The sequence below is a fragment of the Lissotriton helveticus genome, chromosome 11 (genome assembly GCF_964261635.1).
Source record: "Lissotriton helveticus chromosome 11, aLisHel1.1, whole genome shotgun sequence".
NCBI classification, from domain to species: Eukaryota; Metazoa; Chordata; class Amphibia; order Caudata; family Salamandridae; genus Lissotriton; species Lissotriton helveticus.
The window spans coordinates 476,268,989-476,294,537 of NC_136072.1; the positions used below are offsets into that span (position 1 = coordinate 476,268,989).

The 25,549-nt window shown below is 44.5% G+C and overlaps 1 long non-coding RNA gene across 2 annotated transcripts in view; it reads left to right on the top strand.

The window, feature by feature from the left end:
* Positions 1 to 25,549, top strand: part of LOC144791394 (uncharacterized) — a 107,190-nt gene that overhangs the window by 18,397 nt on the left and 63,244 nt on the right. The window contains exon 1 of one of the 2 annotated variants that reach the window (XR_013602377.1): positions 4,707 to 4,881. The exons of the other annotated variant lie outside the window; for it this stretch is intronic. This is a non-coding gene — a long non-coding RNA (uncharacterized LOC144791394). Of the gene's footprint in view, positions 1 to 4,706; positions 4,882 to 25,549 lie in introns of those variants that run through there. 2 annotated transcript variants of the gene reach the window in all.

Consider the following 25,549-nt stretch of genomic DNA (forward strand, 5'->3'; position numbering starts at 1 on the left):
TGCTGCAGCCAGGACATTGCTATTGGGGACTCACGATTTCCTTTTCCAAAGAAGAGTTGGTTCCATTGGAGTCCGTTGAGGGACATTTGGGAACACAGAGAAGTATTCTGAATATCAAGTCATGTTGCTGAAAGAAACTTTTACCAATTTTTCTTGCCATTTAATTCTTAACTTTAAAGGACTAAAAACCTTTTACATTTACCTTATGTTTGATGAAAGAAGAATTCTCATGACATATATGTTTAACTATGCATAAAGAATTTAGGGCCAGAGAATTTGTAGTTTAATATTTTATGGCAGTGGTGGGAGAGACAAGTTTAGATTGTGTGTAGCAAAAAAAGCCATGTCTTGTCCAGGAACGGATGGCCCAGGTTGTTTTCCTGCCACCCGAGCCCTCACATCTTCTGACTTTAAAGTCAAGCAAGTGTGACAGAACCTAGAGACCAGGCAAGATTTCTCAGTGGTAGAAATAATCAGAGACATTGGAGGAAACTCATTGGGGCTACTGGGTACAAGGATACTCTCTCACTTAAGGTATTATGTAGGCATCCCAACGGAATGGCCCATAGTGGTGGAAACACCAGTGTTAGTCATGCGTGATAACGTGCCTGTCTGGGAAGAGATCACCCATAACGTGTAGGGCATGTTTTTGTAACATATGTTGTACGAGCTTTTCTTGGATCAATCGAATCTAAGGGTTGTGTGTTAAAGGTATGGCTGGGGAGTAGAGGAGTCCTCAACCCAAAATATCTGCTTAGCTCCACCCATGCCCAGCTCATGGTTGATAGTGTGTGTATATCAGCAGGTTCCCTCGGAAGGCCCAGGGGCAATACAGAGGAGAACAGAAGCCGATCAGCCTGGTCTCTCTCTGGTATCAGGATGGTACCCATAATATAATAATAATAATAATCCACATTTGTATAGCGCACAATCACCCGTTAGGGTCTCTAGGCGCTGGGGGCCGTTGGGAAGATTAAGCAAGCTATTGCCCAGAGTCGCATGGTGCTGGGCTAACCTGCCGCCGGCACCGGGGATCGAAACGTGATCCCCAGATTCCAGCGTCAGTCGCCCTGGCCGCGATTTCGAGCAACTAAAAAATAAAGACGTAAATCTGGCACCGAAAACCCTCCCCGTTCGTATGGAAGTGTAAGAACCTCCCATTTGATTCTGGGTCGGCAACCGACCCATATCAGGTGAATTAAGATGCTCTGTAGCGTCTTTAAGAATTTGTTGATCAGGGGGATTGGAATATTAGTAAATAAATATAAAAAAGCATGAGAGTACCACCATTTAATTATAGCTATTCGCCTGCCATGGATAATGGTCATTAAATCCGTCACTCAGCTTGTGTGCTGAGCTTGTAAATCGCTGCACCATAATTGAGCTGGATCCCCATCTCTTAGTTCGGATGTAGGGCGATACTGAGGTATTTAGTGGAGTTGTCACGCCATGCAAGTGGGGTATTCCAGTGCGCAGTGGCCTGTGGCATCCTTGTGTGGAAATAGTACTGATTTACTCTAGTTTATGGAGAGGCATAATAGGCACCCGAAGCAGATGTTTTCACGGAATTAGTGGAGTAAGATGAAGGGCAGGATTGCGAACAAACAATAGTATGCCATCAGCATACCTGGAGACCATTAGAGGCCCAGGTTGAAACTGGAGGCCATGTGTAAGAATTTCTCTTGCAGGTGTCTAACTAGGGGGTCAAGTACATAAAGGAGAGCAGGGGCAAAATGGGGTCCCCCTGGATACTAGGAATGTGTCGGTAATGGAGCCATTAAGTTGTATCCTTGCTACAGGACCGGAGTATAGCAGCATGATTAGATCAATAAACCCAGAGGAGCCTCAGCTTGGCCAATGTCGCCTTCAGGAAAGTCCATTCGAGGAAATCAATTGCCTTTTCAGCATCTAGGAGGGTGACTGCAGCAGGGAGGTAGGGTGAGATGTCACTCAGCACCACGGAAATGGTGCTGAGGTTGAAGGTGGTGGACCTGTGCGGAACAAAGCTGGTTTGTAATGATGCATCGGTAACACAAACTGATGTGAGTAGCGCACTGTTCAAAAGAACTGCTGGGGGGTCGGGCAGAGACTGGCCAGGCAAATCGATTTGGTGGATGTTAGGACTGAATAGGCCCACATACCCCGGACGTCAGTGGCAGGCCCAGCCCGTATCAAAGGTATGTCATGTTGATGCGATAGAAGCTGGCCCTCACCAGCCAGACAACATGTACATTTGTTTTTTTGCAGGGGGACTAGCCCCAGTGTTGACATCATGGACACATTGATGTGTGAGTCCAGAGGTGAGGGTAAACATTGTGGCAAACTGTTCCAGTAACTAGTAACAGTCACCTTGCTGTTTTGGTGTCACTGTAGCAGAGGTTGACACCCTCCGCTGACCCATTGTGTTCCTGTGCAGAGAGGAGGTCAGGGAGAAGTTCACTCTCCTCTTCCACTCCCTCATATGTTAATAGGAGCATGCTCATTTCAGACCTCTCGAAGTAAAGCTTCAGTCTGTTCATTTGGGCCATCCTTTGGGGATTACTAGGGGTCAGGAGGTCCACCAGGTAGGTGGCCTCCCCCTTCTGCTCCTTTATCTCATATGGGCTAGTCCAGCGGTCCTGGAGAGCACCGGGCTCTAGGGGGTCAATGACCCATACCTTTTGGCCAGGCTGAAACTCCATCAGTCTGGGCTTTTGGTTGTAACAGAGTTTCATCACCTCTTGGCTGGCCTCTAGGTTACTTTTTGCCGTCTTCCAGAAGCAGTGCATCTGGTTGCAGAGGGCCAGCGTGTAGTTAACCACATCCTGGTGGGGTTTCTTGGGAGCTTTCTCCCACCCCTCCTTGACAAGGTGTTCATAAAGGAGTACAAAGTGACTGAAACCTACTCCTTTCTGTGGCATCTCCCTGTAGACAAAGAGAAGGCATTGCAAGAGGACTTCCCACTTACGCCTCATGAGTTTCCACATAATTATGCCTTTCAAGGTCTAGTTGAATCTTTCAACTAGATTATTGGTTTGGGGGTGACAGGGTGTGGTGAACTTGTAAGTCGCACCAAACTCATCTGACATGGACTTCATGTATGCTGACATAAAGTTAGTGCCTCTGTCTGACACTATGTCCTTGGGGAACCCAACACGAGTAAAGATCCCCATCAGAGCTCTCGCCATCACAAGTGCAGTCACTGACCTTAGAGGGATTGCCTCTGGGTAGTAGGTGGCATGGTCTACCAAGACCAGGACGCACCTGTTGCCTAAGGCTGTCTTGGGGGTCCAATGAGGTTGATTCCCGCCCTTTCAAAGGGGGTGCCAATGACAGGTAATGGGGTCAGGGGGGCTTTGTGCTTCTCTCCTGATTTCCCACTGGTCTGGCAGTTGGGACAGGACCTGCAGAAATGTATCTGAGACTGTCTTCATTCCAGACTGATAAAAGAGGGAGACAAGCCTGGCAAAGGACTTGCCCAATCCCAAATATCCTGCCAGGGAAATGTCGTGAGCCAAACCCTGTAGGAAGGTCCAGTAACATTAGGGGACCACTGTAGCATCCTACACCAGCCATGGTACATGTAAATGATCATACCAGACACGGAGCTTGGTATTACACGTCTTTATTCCTCAATGTGTGTAACCATTAACCGAACTTTCTACATCATAAATTCTATTACCCTCACCTACGTACTTACATCACTGTTCTACAGAGTCCGTCAGTGACCAAAAGGGCCCTGTTCTCTCTAACTCCTAAAACACTACATCACCCCCTGTATTAAATGAAAAGTGGCAAGTCGTTTTGGCGCACCAATCAATTGCCCAGATCTGGTTCTGTGAGACTGCGGGGATACAGGAGAAGTGCCCATGACTGGCATCAGTGACAGCAGCATCGGTACAGTCATTGGGGTCTCGGGGAGTGTCACTGCTGACATCGGAAGTTGGCGACTGTCAAGGCAGGTGCTTGAGATGCAAAGAGTCTTGCCTAATGGTCTTTCCAGGACGGTGAGCAGTCACCATGTGTGCTTTGCTGGTCACAACCGTCAGAAGGTCAGAATAAAAAGGAGCATCAGACTTGCTTTTCCCTTTCTACCTTACAATCACTTGGTCACATCTGTTGAACACAGTGTTCCACGCACAGCAGTTTCTATCCACATAGGTTTTCATTTAACGTTTGTGAGATGAGGCCATAATGCAAAGTTTATTAAAGTGAGGGGTCCATTATGGCACTTTGGTCCCTGTGGCTCTTCCAAACATTAGGCTGACAGGGCGTTTACATATGTTAGAATGCGGAGTTGACCTGTATGCATGAAGCATATGATGAAGAACTGATTTGAGTTCAAGTTTTGCCAGAGCAGCGCACTTGGTGCTCATAAATCTCTCGACCACACCATTCACCTGTGACCAGAGAGGCATGCGTTTCTGCTGCGGTACGCAAACACAACTCAAATTACTATTTAGGTGTAACGGTGTTGATGCTCATTTATGCTTGTTTCCTTTTTTGTATAACATACAAGCCTTTTGCCCTGCATGAGCCTTTGTTACTTGTGTTTTTGTGTTATATGTATTGTGTTGGACGCAGGATTGTATCCCATTCTTTTTACAATCTCCATCAGAATTTCTCACCCGCTCCGACGGCGCCTTAGGGAAAATCGGCTGTCGAAGAGTGTACAGCCACTTTGTCTGCTGGGCCAATCCCGATGTGCTTTCCCGCCGACTCAACTGTATTGGCAAAACCTCCACACCTGAGTTGGCAGATTGGAGGGGATATAAGGAAGAAACTCACAGTTTCTCACTTTCATACTTCCTTTTCCTCCATGGACCCGATCCTCCAAGTCCTGACTCTGCTGCTGCTGCTTGACGAAGAGAAAAATCAACCCTGTTGTCGCCGGAATGGAAGGTAAGCTCCTTTTTTACGTGCTACCTTTTGACTTGCCTATTTACATTTGCACTGGACTCGTCCGTTTTTAAATCTCTCACAAGCAATAGCATACCAATGTGCAATGCATATGTGTGTGTGTGTGTAATGTTGACGTTTAAGAAATAGAAAGAAACACACCTGTATAATTACAATGTATTTCTAAATTTGGTGCAAGCTGCCTTAAAAAATGGACACATAAACAAAAGGGACATCAATCAAAAATGTAAAACGTGATGATACAAGTGTGTTTAAATAAATTGCGTAAATTGTCACACTAAAAAAAACACATCCATTACACATCATTGGGATAACTGAAATGTAATATTATGTAGAAATTGCACTAGACAAGTTGTAACATTGACACATAACTTATCAAGTTGAAATAAACACGCCTACCTGCAAGTGTCCAGTATCATGATGAATGTTTGCACCTAATTTCAAATTACCATCACATACTATTTTAACCAGTGTAGGCACTTAACAAAGTACTCATTAGAAAAATCTGTTGTATTTCCTGCCATAATGGTAAATAAAATTCAGATTTTAGTCTTAAACATTTCTAGGAATTAAACATTTGCAAATGAAAATAAATGTCAGGACAAACTTGGTGAAATGAAAAATCTTTATTTATTTTACTTATGAGATACTTCTCTCATTGCTCAAGTTTAATGAATAATATATACAAATGACAATAGTCAGATTGTATTGTATTGCAATATAGCGCTAACCACCCCTGGTGAGGCGTGATTGCACTGTTGTGATCTTGTTGGTAACTTGCCTCCTATGTAACTGTCAATGGGAACCTTCTCGGGAAGGGGCATCTAGTGGGCACAGAACAGGCACCTCAATGGTCTTTCTCGGGAGGGATGGGTTTGGGAGGGTTACTACCCCTGGTGAGGCGTGATTGCACTGTTGTGATCTTGTTGGTAACTTGCCTCCTATATAACAGTCAATGGGAACCTTCTCGGGAAGGGGCATCTAGTGGGCACAGAACAGGCCCCTCAATGATCTTTCTCGGGAGGGATGGGTTTGGAAGGGGTGCGAGGGGCAGGTTTGGGAGGGCTGGGTTTGGAAGGGGTGGGTTTGGAAAGGGTCAAGGCCAGAGCAATAAATAATCAAAATGAAGAGAAAGGGCAGAGTGGGCGGGAGAGTATTGGGTTTGGGGGTAGAGTGAGTGGCAGTTGGTGATGGTCATGTGTCTGTTGGTTTTGCAGTTGCTTGTGGGTCGGGTGTATGTTGTGTATGTTTGGGGGGTTTCTTGGCAGATGTATGTTGGTCAGGTGGGTGTCTGCGTTTTGGTGGATGTTGTTTTGAACATACGTGTGCGTTTGGATGAGTGTGCTGTTGAGGTGGTTGGTGTGGTTGTAGTGCTTGTGGGTGTGGTGGTGCTTGTGGGTGTGCTTGTGGATGTGGTAATGCTTGTGGCTGTGGTGGTGGGTCTGGTGCTTGTGGGTGTGCTGATGGTGGTTGGGGTTGTCGGTGGTGGGTGTGGGTGTGGGTGTGCTGTTGATGATTGCGGTGCTGGGTGTGTGCTTGTTTCTTTGTGTGTTTGGGTTTATGTGTGGGTGTGCTGCTTGTTTGGCCAACTGAGGGGGAGCAACAGGGAGGGTGGAGATGGGTCTTCAGGTGGCTGACAAGGATGCAGGTGGAACAGTTGCTGTAGGGTCCACCACCACCAGGGACTGGTTGCTTGTGGAGGCCTCCAAAGATGATGTAGAGCTGGTGGCCTCTGTGCTAGTCCCCTCACCTTCTGTGCTACTATGTCCATTAGTGTTGGTGGTCCTACCTGCCGAAACACAGTGGCCAGCTGCTTCCCAGCCTACGTGGCCAATTTCTCCTTCGCCTGCTCCTGATGATGCTTCGAATGCGTAGTAATTCAAATTAGATCTTTCTTGTCTTGCAGAGAACTCCTCACTACTAGGGGTTAAGTAATTGAGTGCAGATTGTTGGTCATTTGAGTGGTTAGGTTGCTGTTTGATGATTTCAAACTGTTTTTTTGGCCTGTTTATGGCGTGGTCCAGCTGTGGTCTAAAGTGAGCCGTCTTGGCAATGTGTATGAACAACTGTGCCCCTGCACTTACACAATTGTGTACAATTTCAAAGTTCGTATATGATTGTATGCAAACAATAGTGACTTATAGCACGTCAATCTAAACAATTGGTGGAGAACTGTAATTCAGTGACAAATTCATCTGTTGAGACGGGTCAGTCAATCAACAGTCTGTATTTGGAGTGTCCATTTGCTGTTTATTGTTCCATTTTCCAAAAAGCCAACACGTGTTTCATCGCAAGGAACAAATGCGAATCTTCAGGGCTAAACAAAAAATACAGGGTCTGTTTTTACTATACATGTTTGGTTTATATTATCTATGCAGACAATGGGTGACTCTTGGTGTCACCCGGGTGGAGACGGCATGCGCAAAGGGTGGTACTGTGACTTGGTGTCCATGTGAGGAACAGTCTAGGTACACATGACATAAGTGACTTGGTGGTTTGTGTGGTGACCAACGATATTTACTAAGAAAAAACAAGGTGACTGGTGTGACTTGTTGATCAATACTTAATCAGCATATTGGCCGGTTGTGGAAGTGAAGTGATGAGATAGATGGTATGTGGCATGTCCAGGACGGTTACCCAAATTACTTGTACGTGACACATGTGAACGTAATTAAATCACATTAGGATCACATTAGGATTGGCAATAGTGGAAAGATACAAAATAATTGTGATTGTCCATTGTATAGTGCGGAAAGAGTATAGTATCCATAGTTGTTTTTAAACTAAAGTGCGCACTAATTGGAATGGTTTTGTGCTGCAAGGTTGCAGTTGAAACATCCCAGACATACCTGGAGAATGACTTTCAGGCCAGGATGTGCTGGTTGTTAGTGGATATACCGAGGGCGCGAAAGGACCTGTCAGGTCATGGACTGTGTTCATCGTTGGTGAAAGAGTTTCAAAACGAACAGATGAAAGAAAACCGGAGGAAAAATTATAAACACTAGATTGTGGAGAGCTGTATGGATTACAGCTACGTGAGAGACAAGCTGGGCGTTAATAATTTTTTTACCAAAAAAGGCAGGTGGATTGGGTCTAATCATGCATATTCTAAGCGCGGGATAATGATTGGTGCAGACGTCTGCTGAGACCAACTCTAAGACTAAACCCGAACTAGAGAACCAGAATAACAGTCCGGTCCGCTACCCGGAGCTGTATGCGATTGCGAGCCAATATTCATGCGGAGGGGTGTTTTATGGAAAATCGTTAAACCAACGCAAAGGTGGAAGATTATAAAAGTAAAAATTAAACAATTTATATTATTCAATTATACGTGCAAAAAACTCACCAAGCTAACCAAATATTGATGTCTATCTGGCTTCGCCGCACTGGGGGTGTCTGCCCCGGTGGCGGCAGTATCACGTTATTTTACAAAGATATCTGCTGTGTGGATAAACACAACTGCAATACAAATAAGAAATATAGCGCATTTACTCGAATTGAAAAACTATGTCCAGAAGACACTCTGTTGTCAAGGGCGTATAGTAATGATTGAAGTCCTACCTTAGTATTGGGTGGGTTCAATGGAAACCGGGAGGAGAAAGGTAATTGTGGTGTCAGGGCGGGTGCACTCTTGATCCACAAATAGCCTGGTCCTAATGGCAAGAGTAAAAACGGGCGAGTGTTAGAATCCGAGTATTCTGAAGAAAACATATCGTTTTCCTGTTCTGATACTGATAGACAAGGGGTCGCAATGATTACGGGTATGAATGCGCTTACCTGTCGGACAGAAATCCCCCTCTTGAAGTTTCCCGGCGCCGTGTTTCGTAAACGGACACGTGACCGGAAGTGGGGGTCGTTTAAATACTGTTTCCGTGATGGTGAGTTCGGAGACTAGACCAGTAGTCCTAGAGTTAAAATAACTACCAGTGGCCAAAAAAAGAAGAGTTACTACCCCGAGTTTGGAGGGTAGAATGAAAAATTGAAATTTCCAAATAAAGAGTAAAATATTCATAACCGGCCGACGCGCAAAAGTCTAGCATGGAGTTGTGGTGTAAAAACCACGCTATTACCGTGCGCGACAAAATAATTTGTAGTTTTCGTTGACTCGTGAAGTGTAGCCCACCTTGGTATATACCAGCGGTTTAACCGAGTATATTACAAATTATAAGTCACCTTAGTGAGGTGAATATGTACAAATGTATTGTGAGGCCCACCTGCAACCTCATTTATACACTATCCAGTCCAAGATGGGATGAATAAAAATATGTAACTGAACACCCAGCCATGTGCATGGGACCTTAACCGTGTACATGTGTTTACAAGTTAAGATAAGATAATATTCATGTTGTAAATATCGAAAATCTCAGTGTAGAGACGTAAGCGAAATGCAATGCATTGAAATCACCGGGTAGGGGTGAAGTCATTGAAATGATCGCGAATTACGAATTATATTCATCGCCTAGAGGATCAGGAGTTGATCCTGACTATGTGAAAATGGTCGGATGGAGCAACACAACTTTTTTTTGAAATACCTCCTGAACCTCATTACTACAAGTGCTGGTTCAGAACGCAGAATGCAAACAATAACATAGTATATATGGAAAACAGTAGGTTATATACAATACATATTCAATTCAGAGTACTGTATGGGGGAAAGAAAGAGAGATACAGCAACATGAATATACAAGTACACAGGATGAATATTATTAGTTGCCCAGGAAAAATTGCAGCTCAGGGTCATAATTCAAGCCGCATTCAATGCTACGAAGACGCATAATCCAAGTCGCTTCCTTACGTCTAAGAAGTAGTTCCCGATTACCACCTCTCACGTGAATGGGTACGGTTTCTATTCCATAGAAAGAAACCTGGAAGTCGTCTGTATTAGGTTGACACTTGGCTATATGAAGTGCCACGGGGTATTTTGGATCCTGCTTCAAGATTGCTCTTAAATGCTCGGAGATTCTTTCTTTAAGCATTCGTATTGTACTGCCCACGTATTTTTTCCCACAATGACATTCGATAATGTATATTACATATTTAGTGGTACAGTTTATGTTGGTTCTGATCTTGGCAATGTGGATATGTTTGTTGTACGTACTTCTTGTCATCCACAGTTGCTTAAGGTTTGTAACAGATGGAGTTTCTCCAAGATCTATCCGCCAGCCTCATTTTACAAATGTCCTCATTAAGGGAGCAATTGAACCAGGGTTTGGATGTTTTGCTGGGAATTCTTTTGAGTTGTTTTGGAGCAACCAAGTCAAAAATATTAGTCATGGAATGGATGTAGTGTTCGGTGAGGTCATCGAGATTTTTTCAGGTTAGAGGCCGGAATAATTAGGTTATTACTGATGCTAGTTAAGTCATTCAAATTGTTCCTCAAGTCTCTTGGCCATTGTTTGGCCTTACGAAGTTGTCCTTGCCTGAGCACCGCCCTTTCCAAGATGCAGAATAAAATTAGGTATCTGACCAGTCACACAGTGAGATGGCATCCAATTGAATAACGTTATCTTTCGTAATGATTAAGTCTAGGGTGGATCCCTTGATCTGGGTAGGTTAATTGCAGGATTGGGTGAAGTTTAGATCAGAGAGGAATGCCTTGAAAGTGCACAGTAAGGGATCATTTGCATAGTTCCAATGAAGTTGATGTCACCCAGGAAGATAAGATTCAGATTTTCAACAGAGTAGTAGGATATGGTCTCAATTAATAGTTCTACAAAGGGATTATCATCAGGGCTGATAGACTGTATGTAGTATACATACTAAATTGTTGTTGTTACAGATTTCCATGCCCAAGTGCTCAAAAGAGGACATTGGATCAGCTTTTGTGTGTCTTAGGGTGAGAAGTGATCAAAAGATGCAGGCTCTGCTCCCTCCAACTTTCAGAGGCCTATCTAATCTAATGGTGTCATTCTCTGAGGGGGACTAAAATTGGCGAAGAGGAGTCATTAAGCCACACTTCTGTTAAGATTAGGATGTTCGGTTCTTGAGAGAGAATGAGGTCCGCGATATCAGCTGCTTGCCTTACAGCTGACCTGCAATTAAGAACCATCGATTTAATGTGGGATTTAGTTACTAGCGCTTCAAGGTGTGAGGTAGTGACAGGTAGTAAATTGTCCATGTTCGTGGTTCTGTGATTGACACTAGCCTCTCTGAATGGGTTGAAGGGAATAGTTTGGTTTTTGAATGTTGTGAGTGAAGAATTGCTATGCGAGGCTTTGTAAGATCGTAGAAGGGAATGAATATCACCCTCCGACAAATGTTGAATGATCCTATGTAGCCTGAAGAGGTGATTAAGAAGAGGCCTTGTTTTCCAGTGTAGATTTACGGTACTTTCTACAGACACATTTTCTTTCAGGTGATGATTGGCCTCATTGAGATGGGAAGGTTGATTAGTCATGTTTGTGGAGTGGTGTGATAGGTTCTGAAGCTCCTCTTTTATCAGTTGAAGCTCAATCTTGAGGTTTGTCAATTTTTCCTCAGTAGTAGGAGGGTATAAGGTGTGGATGGCTATGCTGTGGGTAGATGGAGATTGATACCTCTCCAAGGAGGGAGTCGTGATCAACTGAGTGGAGTCCTTGTAGTAAGGTAGGACAATCGATGGGGAGAAGCTGGTAGTTTGGGGGGCTAGTGTTCAATGTCTTTGGGGTGACAGGTTGAATATGGGAGGGACGAGGTGTCAGGTTGCCCTCTTCTCTGGATCTCTTTTGCAGTGGGTCCTTCGAAACCCGGATGCTGGTGAGCATAATGGGTGGGCGGGGTGTAGGGGAACTGACGCAAGCTGACCTCACGATCTCCGCATTATTGCTGCTGAACGTTTTTGGGGTGTGAGTTTTTAGTATCAGTGACAAATGTGGATCAGGTGAAGGCAAATCACTAATGTATGGACTAGGATAGACTATCATTGCGGATCAAGGTCTAGTTCCTACCACAAAAGATTAATTGTTAATGCAAAGGGAGAGGTCATGTTGGGTCCTAGTAGGTGTGGGGGAGTCAGTAGCTAAGGCTGGGGGGTTCCTCCTGGAACAGGGACTCTGATTTGTCTAGGTGGCCTGTACATTGATAGCTACCATGTTTTTAATCTTCATAAATATTTTGTCAAATTGTTCAAGATTTGTGTCCGAAGCTTGTATAAGGAAATTTCTGTTGTTGTATATGGACACTGCGAGATCAGCATTGAAGTCTGGTATGGGTATTATGGTTATTTTGAAATTGTGTGGGGTTTTCTTTATTGGTTTGGAACGGAACATGGCAGTTAGGACTCATCTCCATTGGGCTCTTCTGTTAGTGAAGAAGATACGGTTGTTAACCACAATGCCTTTTGAGTAGCAAAAGTAGGCATCAGAAACAAGAGTTTTAGGGTGTTGTCTGAGTAGATTATGTTTGAAGTTCTTAGCAGCGTTTTTTGATAGGTTAGGAGGGTAAACAATCTTAAATTAAAAATTGCACACCCGTGATAGCGGCAATCATTGTGGTGGGTGTTCTCAGAAGCCATGTAGGAGTGGAGCAAGTAAGTGGTTATGCGTATAGAGGCAGATTTGTTTTTTTTGTGATTAGATGTAGCTGAAGTCCTGTTATAAATAGAGAGTACTATTTAGTTAAAGAGTAGACATAAAAGCGATGGAACCAGCAACCTTGCGAATCATCAGGGAATATGGAAGGAGTAAGTGAACCAGTCTAGTCTGTGTAAGGCAATGAGATCACCCCATTTCAATATGGCTGCACCCTAGTTGTAACACAATGAGTAGACGTACCTTTTTTCCCTTGCTGTGTTAAATTGCATAATGAGCTAGTCCTGCTTTTCTTTTAATGCCTGGGGATTTGCACACAGTCCCCTTTTCATTTCTTGATTAGATCATATTGAGTAGTCCTACCTTTTTCCATTGCTGTATTAAATTGCACAATGAGCTAGACCTGCTTTCCTTTTAATGTCATGGGGATTTGCACAAAGTCCTCTTTTCATTTCTAGTCTAGATCGATGGACCTTTGACTGCTTCAATGCACTTGCAGATGAAGGTTTTTAAGGTTAGGGCTGGAGGGTGAGATCCCTAAGATGCTGACCGATCCCAGCTCAGAAAAGCCACTCTAATCCAAACACGCAGCTAGAGAAAAATCAACGCTGTATAAACAACCAAAATGGAGATATCAAGCTGAGCACACTTCCAAGGGGAAGCCAGAACATTGAACGACCCGGTGGTGTCCGCTCAGGGAAGAGGAGCCAATGCGTTAGTCAGTGTTGGGGGGAGGGGAACAAAAAGCACAGTAAAAAGGAATAGTCAGCATGAGCGACACAGATCCGGACAAGCCCCTGCTGTCACAGGCCTCTTCCCATCGGTCACCTGAGGGGGCCTGAGCTGAAAGGAGAAGACAACAAGATCTGACTCACCCCTCGCCCTGGTAGCACCTGCAGGCGTGCTCTCACAGCGCAGCCGTCTGATGCTGAAAGACCCTGTGCACCTCCTCCCACTCGGCGGCGAGCTTAACTGCCATGCCGAGTCTCTGTAAGGGGTGGGAGGGTCAAGAGGGAAGACAGCGCCGCCTCAGCAGTAGGCGGCAGAGAGCTGGAATCCACCAACGCCTCCCGGCAAGTTGGCGATGGCTCGTAGGCACCAACCGGCAGACAATCAAGAGGCCGTACGGGGGTGGACTGCGCTCGCCACTGCCGGGAACCACCACAGTACGTCTGCTTTCTCTAAGAATTCCAGGTTAGTCCGCGGCAGTACGATGAGGTCATCAGCCCAGACTGACAGGCAACCGAGATGCCGTGGGGAGAACGAAGAGCGGAAGCATCACCGTGCAATAGGACCAGGTAGGTTGTGCAGGGCAGATAGGTATTTATATCTGTGTAAATAGAATTGACCATGAACTTTGATCAGAAAACATTTTCCACATTTTCATATTTCATCTGCTACCAGGCTGTCAAACTTTAGTTCTTAATTATCATAATGCCAAAAAAGCTGCATTATTTCCATTCACAATAAGTAAAATATGAATCAATGTGTGTCAACAAATACTGCAATGTTGTGCCAATATTTGTATACGCTGACAGTCTGTTTCCTTTGTTTGGCCATTTCACAATGGTAACACTTCAAGTAACTAAAGTATATTTCAAATGTAAAAAATACAGAATCAGTACTTGAGTAGCTTATCAATGTATCATGCAGTATGTACATATCTATGCTGTAGAAGAAACTAAAAAATATTTTGTGGATTGACAAATGACTTCTGCAGCATAAGTAAATACATAGGGCGTGGTATATTTTTAAGTCACTTAAGTACAGAGCAAAAACATTCGCACAATTGACTCATAAGTATCTCAAGTTTATGTTACCATTTTAAAATGGCTTACATAACATGTTGACTGGGTGTGAGTGTTTGATTGGTTCAGATGCTCGGTCCATCACTACCCCCTTTGTTCCACTTTGTTCGCCATCAGTTGGCAGGGTATGCTCAGACGTGAGTCCCTTGCTCACTTTGCCACTGGATTCAAGCAAGCCTGGCTGAAGATGGCTGGAATGCCAGAAACCGGTCCTAGGAAGCTTGTTTCCGGTCCAGGGAAGGCATGGCTTGGCAGTTCGGGCTGGACTGTTCCCATGAAGCACAGGGTCAGACTGATTTGCATATGGCCATGTCTGAACTGGGGTGGCAGAGTGGGCTAAAGAACGGTGATGGATTAAACCCAGATCTGTTGACTGGGTGTGAGTGTTTGATTGGTTAAGATGCTCCGTCCATCACCACCCCCTTTTGTACCGCTTTGTTTGCCATAAGTTGGCAGGGTATGCTCAGACGTGAGTCCCTTGCTCACTTTGCCACTGGATTCAAGCAAGCCTGGCTGAAGACGGCTGGAATGCCAGAAACCGGTCCTAGGAAGCTTGTTTCCGGTCCGGTCCAGGGAAGGCATGGCTTGGCAGTTTGGGCTGGACTGTTCCCATGAGGCACAGGGTTAGACTGATTTGCATATGGCCATGTCTGAACTGGGGTGGCAGAGTGGGCTAAAGAACGTGATGGATTAAACCCAGATCTGTTGACTTGGTGTGAGTGTTTGATTGGTTCAGATGCTCCGTCCATCACCACCCCCTTTTGTACCGCTTTACATAACATGCTGGCTTTCATTTTAGGCAAAAACTGTTATATACACTGATTCATATAGATTTTTCACATCAAAGATTCAAATGCAATTCACAATATGCAACAGATTAAATCATGATAATTTCTAAATTTTCCTACAGTCATGAGTTGGGCCTCATTTTGAGTTTTCCAGATGGGATACTCCAACATGTATGTGATGGTACATTTAATCTGCAAAAGTCCTTTAAAGTGTCCCATTTTACTCCATCAGGGACCCTCACTTTAGTCAGGATAAGTAAGTTACACACCTAAGATAGCCCCTGCTCACCTTCTTGGTAGCTTGACACAGAGCAGTCAGGCTTATCCTAGAGGCAATGTGTAAAGTTGCTGTACACGCACACACACAGTAATGCAGTGAAAACACTGCAAAAGAACTCCACACCAGTTTAGAAAAAATGCAGATATTTATCTGAATAAACAAGATCAATACAACAAACATCCACCATACATACGTCATGATATGAATTTTCGAAGATTCAATAAAGTTGTAGTTCTTAGAAATTAATGGTTGCGCTTGATCATGACAAAGTACTTTAGAAGTTTCAAAAATCAAAGACGATGTGAGGCACAGTAGAGGTGACGTGCCCAAAAAGCAGAAAATGCGTCAGTTCCTTACTGCTACAGGGGAGGTGATCCTTCGGTTCCTTACTGCTAGGCAGGGGGCAGATGCGCTTGCTACTTACTGTCGCAGGTGGGGTAGTGCGCAGTTTTCGGACATGTGTCCTTGGTTCCTTACTGCGTGTTGATGTAGACATCGGCACCCAGGTCGATTCCACAGCGTTGAAGCAGGTGCTGCATCGGAGTCCGGGCGATGCGTCACTGACTTCCGTGATGGGGTGTTCAAGGCTTGTGCAATGGCAATTCTTCAGAGGCATTGCAATGAAAAGCTGGGGCCTTCGTTGTAAGCAGTGGACATTGCGTTCAGCAGGAACCACACTCTGATGCATGCAGCGGCGATGAATGAATGAATGGTATTTGTAAAGCGCCCAGCTACTCAGGAAGAGTGTCCCGGCACTAAAGAACCTCAGAGCTGGACTGCTGCTGTCCCTGAAGTGAGAAACCTAAAGTAAGTGCTGGAAGAGCCAGGTTTTGAACAACTTCCGAAAAGTAAGTAGGTCAGACACTTGTCTGAGTGTAACTGGCAAAAGGTTTCAGAACCGGGCGACCTGCACTTTGAAAGAGCGGCCTCCAGTGCAGGAACGGAAAAACTCAGGGACAACAGCCTGATGCCATGAGGATAACCTCAGGGTTCTGCGGGGAACATAGTGCATAACTCTCCTTCTGTGCGCCCGTACCCTGTAGAGCCTTAACAGCCAACACCAAGGCTTTAAAGCAAATTCTTTCTCGAACAGGAAGCCAATGCAAAGCCTTCAGATGAGGAGAGAGCTGAGCTCTCGGTCCAAGCAGGAGGACTGCCCTGGCGTCCGCATTCTGACCACCTGTAGTCTAATTTAATAGACTACAGGCTGGGAGGCCTAGGTATAGGACAATGACATAGTTCAACCTTGAGACAATCAGAGCTTGGACAACAGTCTTCCTATGGACGAGACGCAAGAGGGGAAGAAACTTCTTGAGCATCCTCAGTAGGCCGAAGCAGGATCCTGCGACTGACTGAATTTGGGCTTTCGTGGATAGAGTATCGTCCATCTTAACACCCAGGTTGTTAATTGTGTTAACCGAGGTGAGGGGAGGCGACATGTCTGATGGCCACTACTGTTTCCACTCATCCTGAGGTGGAGAGCCAAAGAAGATTACCTCCGATTTCTCTGGGTTGCATTTAAGTTGGTGAACTCAGAGCCCTTCGAAGACCCTGGTCAGGCATTTATTGATCTTCTACTCTGTGAAATCCTCGCCCTTGTCACACGTAAACAGAAGCTGCGTATTGTCAGCATAGGAGATTATTGTCGCACCACAAGCTTCAGCCAGGGGAGCAAGGGGGTACATGTAGAGGCTGAAAAGCGTTGGGCTCAAAATTGAACCCTGAGGAACACCCACCTTCAGAGGGGGAATGGAAGGGGAAAAAGGTGGAGACCAGGCCTCTTGGTAACTATCCTCCAAAAAGGAAGAGAACCATTTTAGCACTGTGCCACCTAGGCCGCACTCCTGTAATCTAAGCAGGAGTCTGTCATGTGGCATGGTATCAAAAGCCACAGAGAGGTCCAGTAAAATCAGCACTGCTTTGCCCCCTTCATCCAACTTCTCCTTAATGGACTCGGAAATTTCAAGCAGAGCAGTTTCTGTGCTGAAATTAGATCTAAAACCGGACTGGCTCTGGTGGAGAAGATTATTTTTCTCCACATAATCCGTGAGGACTAAGTTAACATATTTCTCAAGAACTCTAGAAAAAAACGGTAGGAGTGAGATTGGCCTATAATTGGATGCTACCAAAGGATCGGCTGAAGGCTTTTTGAACGATGGTAGAATGTTAGCATTTTTCCATCTTCAAGGAACCTGTCCAGTCCTCAGCGAGGAGTTAAGGACAAAGTTAGCAAATGGGTTAATGACCTCGGCCAGCGTGGCCACCCCTTTTGCTGGGCAGGGGTCCGTGGGAGATCCTAACTTAAGGCCTTTCATGATCTGTGTCGCATTTTGGCAGTGCTGCGCCGATTTTGAACGATGATTAGAGTCGATGTGTGGATTTTTTTCTTGGAATCACCAGAACTCACTTCCAAGGGCCCAGGAACTGGATTTGGCACCACTTGGCAAGACAGGACTCTTAGCTGAAGAGCCCAGGTGATGGTAGGTGAAGTCTTTGATGGCCCTGAAACTTCTTAACAGGAGGCAAGCACACTCAAACCATTGGAGAACCTTGAAAGCAGCATTTAGAAAGCAAAGCCCAGACGTTTCACTCCCAGGACAGAAGCAGCAGCACATCAGCAAAGCAAAGTGGCAGTCTCTCCTGACAACAATCCATCTCTTCTTTCTGGTAGAATGTCCTCAATCCAGAAGTGTTCTGAGTATATGGTGTCACACATCTAGTACTTATACCCAATTTAGTCTTTGAAGTAGGCAAACTTCAAAGGAAAGTCTTTGTGGAGCTCAAGACCCTGCCTTTCCCTGCCCTGGCTCCAAGTACACTACAGTGGGTGGAAACATATTTGTTTAAGAATAGGCACAGCCCTATTCAGGTGTAAGTGTCAACTCCTCCCACCACTCTAGCTCAGGAATACCCATCCGCCTGTTTATGGGCCATCAGGATATGCAGGGCACACTGCATCTCCCTTTATGTGACTGTCTAGAGTGAATGCATAAACAGCCCAAATGTCGTCCTAACCCAGACATGTATTCAGAAACAGGCAGAGGCACAGTAAGAAAATGCCCACTTTCTAACAGTGCCTTTTTCAGACCTGTAATTCAAAAACCAACTTCACTAAAAGATGTATTTTTAAATTGTGAGTCCAGAGACACCAAACTCCAAATTTCCATTAGCTCCCAATTGGCAGATACACTTGAAAGATATTACAATGCAGGTCCAATGCTAACCTATGGGAGAGATAGGCCTTGCTGTAGTGAAAAAACTAAATTAGCAGTATTTCACTACCATGACATGTAAAACACCACAGTACATGTCTTGCCTTTTAAATGCACTGCACCCTGTCCCATGTGGCTACATTGGAACTCCCTTAGTGTGCCTCACATGTAATACAAGTGAAGGTTTGGGCCTGGCAAGTGGGTGTACTTGCTAGGTTGAAATGACAGTTTAAAACTACACACACAAACACTGCTGTAGCAGGGATGAGACATGTTTGCAGGGCTACTCATTTGGGTATCACAGTCGGTGCTGCAGGCCCACTAGTAGCATAATATACAGGCCCTGGGCACAACTGGTGCACTGTACTAGGGTCTTACTAGTAAATCGAAAATGCCTAGCATGGAGACAACAATTACCATTACGTTTTAGATAGAGAGCACTTGCACTTTAACACTGGTTAGCAGTGGTATAGTACCCAGAGTGCTAAAACCAGCAAAAACGAAATGCAGCACACAGTGAAAAAGAGGAGGTCAGAGGCAAACACACACCAGTTCGAAAACTGGACATACCAAAGGACATTGAAAAATGGGTTTGGGTACGTGTTGCTCTGGCGCCAATGTGTACACATTCCTGTCTGTGTTTTTCCAAAACTCGTATGTCTATCACAATTATTTTCAAAAAACAGACTGGCTTGCATGAAGATTTGTAAAGGAATCAGACATGCAAATCTGTCACTTTTGACATGAATGAAATAGTGATTTTGAATCAAAACACATTTGTGATATGTTTCACATGTTCACTCTTGTGTGTGTGTATAAAACCAACTTACCAATGTGACGTTTGGAACATCCACTGTATCATAAGTGCATTTTATGCTATGTCACCTGTATTAGGGCTAACATTACAACATTCACAATAGTGAAGGAGCATCACACCTGCTACAATAAAGTTCCATATAACCTCAAACAACCTGATGTATATTTGTTGTTTAGGCAGGCATGTGTCTGCTTAAACCAGTCCTTTGGTAGTGTACTGAAATCAGGTGGTATCCTGTTCCACAAATTCATATACAAAACACATCATCATACACCTTGTGCAAAATGTATACCTTCAAGAACTCTTCTTGTGCATTGGATATGTGTCGACCTTAATGTCGATGGCAAAATTTGTTGCTGTAGCAAAAAATAGTTATTTAACATGTTGAACTCAAACTAGAACTTACCCCCTGATGCTGCTGTTTTGGCGCTCAACTGCCCATAAAGCTCCAGACAGACCACCGCAAGTATGTGGGCCATTGGGGGGGTCAGAGTATGGCGTGAGAACTTGCTGCTGTAGGAAGACTAGTCGAGCTGGACTTCTGATGACTTTTTGGTCGAGCAGCGTAGGTCCCCCTACCTCTTTTAACAATTAATGCTGCTCTGCTTGTATTTCCCCAGGGTCCGCACCTTCTTGACAATGGTGTTCCAAATGGTCTTTTTCTGATGAGTGTTGCCCTGTATGGATAAAAAATGAAAGAAAAAAATAATTGTTTTCTGACTTTTTGTTTGTCTGAATTGATGTAATACAATTTTACTACATCAATCACAAGCATTGGTCAAAAGTTACAACAATTTTTTTTTCATTCGGTCAAAATAAATCAATAATTTTGTTTTAACCTATAGTCTATCCTTATCCCTAGCCATATTCAAAATTCCCTAATCTAGGCCAGGGACATCATCTAGGCCAAGTGGCTCCAACATTTTACGGAAATTATTGTGAAATATTGAATCCTAACAACTTGTACATTGTAACCAGACACCCCCACCTACATTGACTTGAAACCTAATGTCCATAGAGCCTGATACTATGGTTTGAACTAAATACTATGATTAAGGGCGCTATGAAAGGACTGCCATGTGTGTGAGTGAGAGCGTGCTCTTTGGAGATGTATGAACATGTGTGCCTATATCTGGAAAAAATAATTTAAGTAGCTAAAATCATTAATCACCACATCTGGAACAAAGGGATGACAGCCAGGTTTAATGCATATGTATAGAATAAGACAGCTGAGAGTGGTCGAACCATAAGAGAAGCACAAGTCAGTCTCATATTACACACACTGCGAGTCCATTCTTATAATACTATTTTTGGCACTACTTCAATACAATATTAACAATAGAAAAAGGTTCCTGGTTCTCCGTTCTGTCCCACCCACTATGCAGACATTTCCTCAAAGCGCAGCTTTCCTGTTTTCGTGACTCTGGCAGTCACGCTACCTATACAGATCTAAGTTTGGAACATCTTCTGCTGCTCTGAATTACCTGCAACACATTCAAGTCACAAAGGTTCCCAGAAACAAACAATAGGAGGAAAAAACCACTTAAAATTCAGACCTGATTAAAACCTTTTGTTCAAAGCAGGCTGTAGATTATTACCAGATAAATGTGCAATTTATAAATGCATTTTAACCATACATTTAAACAGCTCATACAAAATGTCCTTCTTTGCAAGATAATAATGCTTCACGGTTTCTGGGTAAGAGACCGGTAAAACAGAATGATTAGAGCCTAAACCTACATTTGGGTTTTGATTCCTTTCCCGTATGAAGGGGATACATTTGTAAGGGTAACTGACAGCCAGTGACGATTGTACTTGCAGCACAGGACATACCTTTCACCATATGCAGCACTGTTACATGAATGACACTAACAAATATTTTATGTTTTTTTAAATTTGGAACAATTAAACGTGCAGATAAATACTGTATCAAACACTTCATACCATGGAACATTTTTTTCTGCAGTTTAAATCTCTATGATGTAAAAAAAGGTCTGTATATTTCCTATATTTTTTTTTAAGAAGTTTTCTATAGCGCTGGGGATGCCAACACAAACCTTTGCTTTGCTGCTTTCTACAAGGAAAGGAATACTATCACTCCTCGCGGAACCCGCTTCGCGGGTCCCGCATCGCCCAAATTGATCACACCGGAGTTTGGTTCCTGCTGGGTGGCTGAGAGGGCTGCAGGGCTGCATGCGCTGGGACCAGGACTCGCTCTCCCAGGAGTCCCGGCAACCCCGAGGCCGTGACACCTGGCCCGCTCTCCCTGACCGCCCCGCCCCACCCTCATCTCCTTAAAAGACTTTGCCTGCTGCCTGCTCCGTGGGACGCCAACACAGACCTTTGCTTGGCTGCTTTCTACAAGGAATACCATCACTCCTCGCGGAACCCGCTTCGCGGGTCCCGCATCGCCCAAATTGATCACACCGGAATTTGGTTCCTGCTGGGTGGCTGAGAGGGCTGCAGGGCTGCGAGCGCTGGGACCAGGACTCGCTCTCCCAGGAGTCCCGGCAACCCCGAGGCCGTGACACCTGGCCCGCTCTCCCTCACCGCCCCGCCCCACCCTCACATTTACGTCCACACGCCCATAAGTAACTGAGATCCCCGTTGCGCGGGAGTGCCCGGGGCGAAGCCCTGGCAAAGGGCGGGCCGTCTAAGGCCGTCAAAGGACGGGACGGGCCACCCCCCTAACATTTGTTGCTCGGTAAGAGACGTACCCTTGTACCCTTGTACCAACATCCGTTGGACACTAGTTAGACTCTGCTGAACCATAAGACTCTGGCTTGGTACATTACTACCCGTGTTCATACCTTGAAGATTTCATTTTTTTACCACCATGTCATCACATACAGAGAAATCACGAAATATAACTGTGAACACATCAAATGGGCCAGTCTCAGGTACAATAGACCAATTTTTTAAACGGGCGACTATTGTCCTGGAGAAGGAAATTGCCGACACAGAAAAGCGCCTATCTTTGGATCTGCTAACCGGCAAACGTTCCTCTCTAGGACAAATTGGGAAAGCCACTTTCCCAGAGGTGATTGACCTAGATTTTCTGAGTGATAACGTTCCCCCCACTGATAATATCCCCTCTACTGTCTTAGGAGCCTTAGGGGACGAGGGAAACAATGGGATTAATCCACACGGCGTGACGTCCCTCTCTGACTCACTAGTTAGCCTGAATCTATCAAGGCTATCCAGCTCACCTAAACTACCTGTATCCTCCCCAGTACCCATAGAACAAGTAGAGAACCAACCAGAAAAAAGAAAGAGACGAGGCTCCCCCTTCTTGTTAGGTACGGTCTCAAAAGAGAAATCCAATATTCCGGCCCCAATCCCGCCACTTACACGGCCCTTTAAGACAAATAATCCATCTATAATGACTAATACACTAGGGCCATCTCCCGACCAAAACTTCGAGGGCGAACTCCTCACTAAAATAGAGGTCATGGTGAAGTCACTTCTACTTCCTCTGTTAGAGAGAACCAGACTAATAAGCACACACTTAGATAAGCTGGGTAAGCAAATAGAAGGAAACACCACGGCCCTAACTAAACTGGCAGCACTACATCCTAACAGCTCTACCACTAATCTTGTTGTCTCCTCCACTCTGCTCTCAGAGCAACCATCTACTAGGGGTGTACCTGCGAGATCCGGTACTACGCAGGGGAAAACATCAAAGGAAATATCCAATAAAGAAAATCCCAAAAAACCCAAGCCCCCTGTAACCAACCAACAAAAAAATGGAAAGATGCATACTGGCACTGAACAAAAGGTAGAAGAGAAAAGAGAAGCAGAAAGGAACCTCCCTCCCGTAAAAAATAACCCATCTACGAAAAATAGATTAGATAAGGAGAAGGGGGAACAGCTACCTCAGCGTTCAAATAGACCTACGACCAGGATAGTAGATCTACCCCCTGAATCAGCCCCATATACAATCATCATGACCGGGGTCCCGGAATTAGCAGAGGGGGTTAGGGAGAACTATCATGCTTTAAAAAATAAAACTATCTATTGGCTGAAGCAAAACAGACCTCTTCCCGCACATATAAACGGACACATTTTAACAGTAAGACGTGCAATCTGGGTGGGATCAAGACCAAAAGATAAGAGGGGGGATGTAATAATCATTCATTTTAAGGACCATAGAGCAGTGAGGTGAATTGGTGACTGGTATGAATCTATAGGGGGTGACAATATTTCTACACACTATGTCAGCTATTTCTACCCCCGAGAATTGATGACAGACCTAAAACAGAATTTACCTAAAAGGCTTCACTCAGACTGGAGAGAAGGGGGCTACCAACCTCCTCAGGAAAAATATTATGACCAACCCTTTCAACCACTTTATCCCCAGTTACAGTGGGGGTTTCAGACCAATAACTATCAACCATACATAGAGTTTAACATACCTACCTTCAACCACTTCTCAACATTGTTTCGGCTGGATGAAGTAGATTGACTTAGCAGGGAACAACCCTCCCCAGTAAAACTCGCTTTGGTAGAATCTATTAACTTGCAGGGTGATATAAAATTGAAAGGTACTATAGAAACAAAAGCAACAAAAGGTGACACTCACCTGGCCCCACTGAACGTAATACCCGCAAGGGGGGGAGATAGTCCTATTTCAGGGAATGTACAAACCAGCTTACCAGACCCAATAAGGGAAGAAAGGCAATTGCTCTTGGAGACCCCTGTTTCCAACAAGGTTGGCAGCATGAATGAAAGATTAGATCCCAGAATGAATGAAATAAAACTACAAATTATGTTCTGGAACATTGCAGGGCTTCGAGTAAAAATTGTGGATGGAAGTGCCCTAGACTTTGTCCAAGATTATCAAGTAATATGCCTACAGGAGACTTGGCTCACTACAGAAATGCACCTGACAGGGTATAAAACTTATTTTCTCCCCAGCAATCGCAGGCACCTATGGCAGGGCAAAGGGTGGGTTGATGACCTATATAGCGAACACCATACCGGGGTTAGAAATCACAGTGCTCAGTTTAGAACCAAACTATCAGATATTGAGATTGTCCTTCCGGACGAAGAAGTCTATCATACTTGTAAATATGTATGACAATCTTGCAGAAAGCGAGAGAGTAAAAACACTCGGGGGTCTCCGCAAGAAACATTTTACTTGGTCAAAACATTCACAGGGCATAGAACCCCCAAGCATTGTGTGGGGGGGTGACTTTAATCACCACCCCTGCGAGAGGAACAACATTAACATCTGCGGTCTAGGGGATGAAATAGATGACCAAATAACTCACTTCAGCCATTCTGTGGTAGGAGACTTCTTAAACGAAACTTTATCTGAATTAGACTTGGTGATACTAAATGAAGCGAAACCCCCTTGTGGGCAGCTGGAGCCAACCTACTTGGGAAGGGGTTGCGAGTCAACAATTGACTACATACTGATTACAGCAACCCTTGGAAATAAGTCCCAGAGATTCAGAGTGCTAATAAATACTCTGAGTGATCATGCTGCTTTAGGCTTTGATTTACTTATAGATCAGGGGCATTTATCAGCACAGTTTTTAATGACGACACTAGCCCAGAATAACATACATTTAACAAAAACAAATGGCTATACCTTAGGATGGGGAAAGATAGATCCCGTAAAATTAACAAACAAGGTGGTAACTGCGGTATACCCATCAATACTGAAGTGTCTAGATACTGAAATAGGGGAAGAGGAAGTCTTAAAAATTTTTAGGGTGATCCTGGATAAGGTAAATGAAAGCTTAACAAGAAAGCAAAGAGGTAAAAAAGGAGGAAAAAAAGGGTGGTTTAACCACAACTGCTCAGCGGCCCACAAAATTTTAAAAATAGCACTAACAAAAGCTGTCAGAGACCATGAGGAGGTTAGGGACTTAAGAAAGTCATATAGACTGGCATGCAAAGCAAGAAAAGAGGAATTGAAGAAAGCCCTATGGGACCAATTACATGAGAGCTCACTAAATAGAAATGGCGAACTGTTTTGGAAGGTGGTGAAAGCCCCCTTTCTGACGGATACCACCAATCATCCAAAAATAGAAGTCGCTATTGAAGGACCAATATGGGTAAACCACTTCTCGAGAATTTTTGGTAAACCCTTAGAAGTAGATTTAACTGAAGGAATCAACCGGAATAATCAGGCTGATCAGGTTGACCCTTTCCCAATTGCATTAGACTTCGGATTCCATGAAGTAATAAACGCAGTAAAATCAAGCAAAAGCGGAAAAGCTCCTGGTC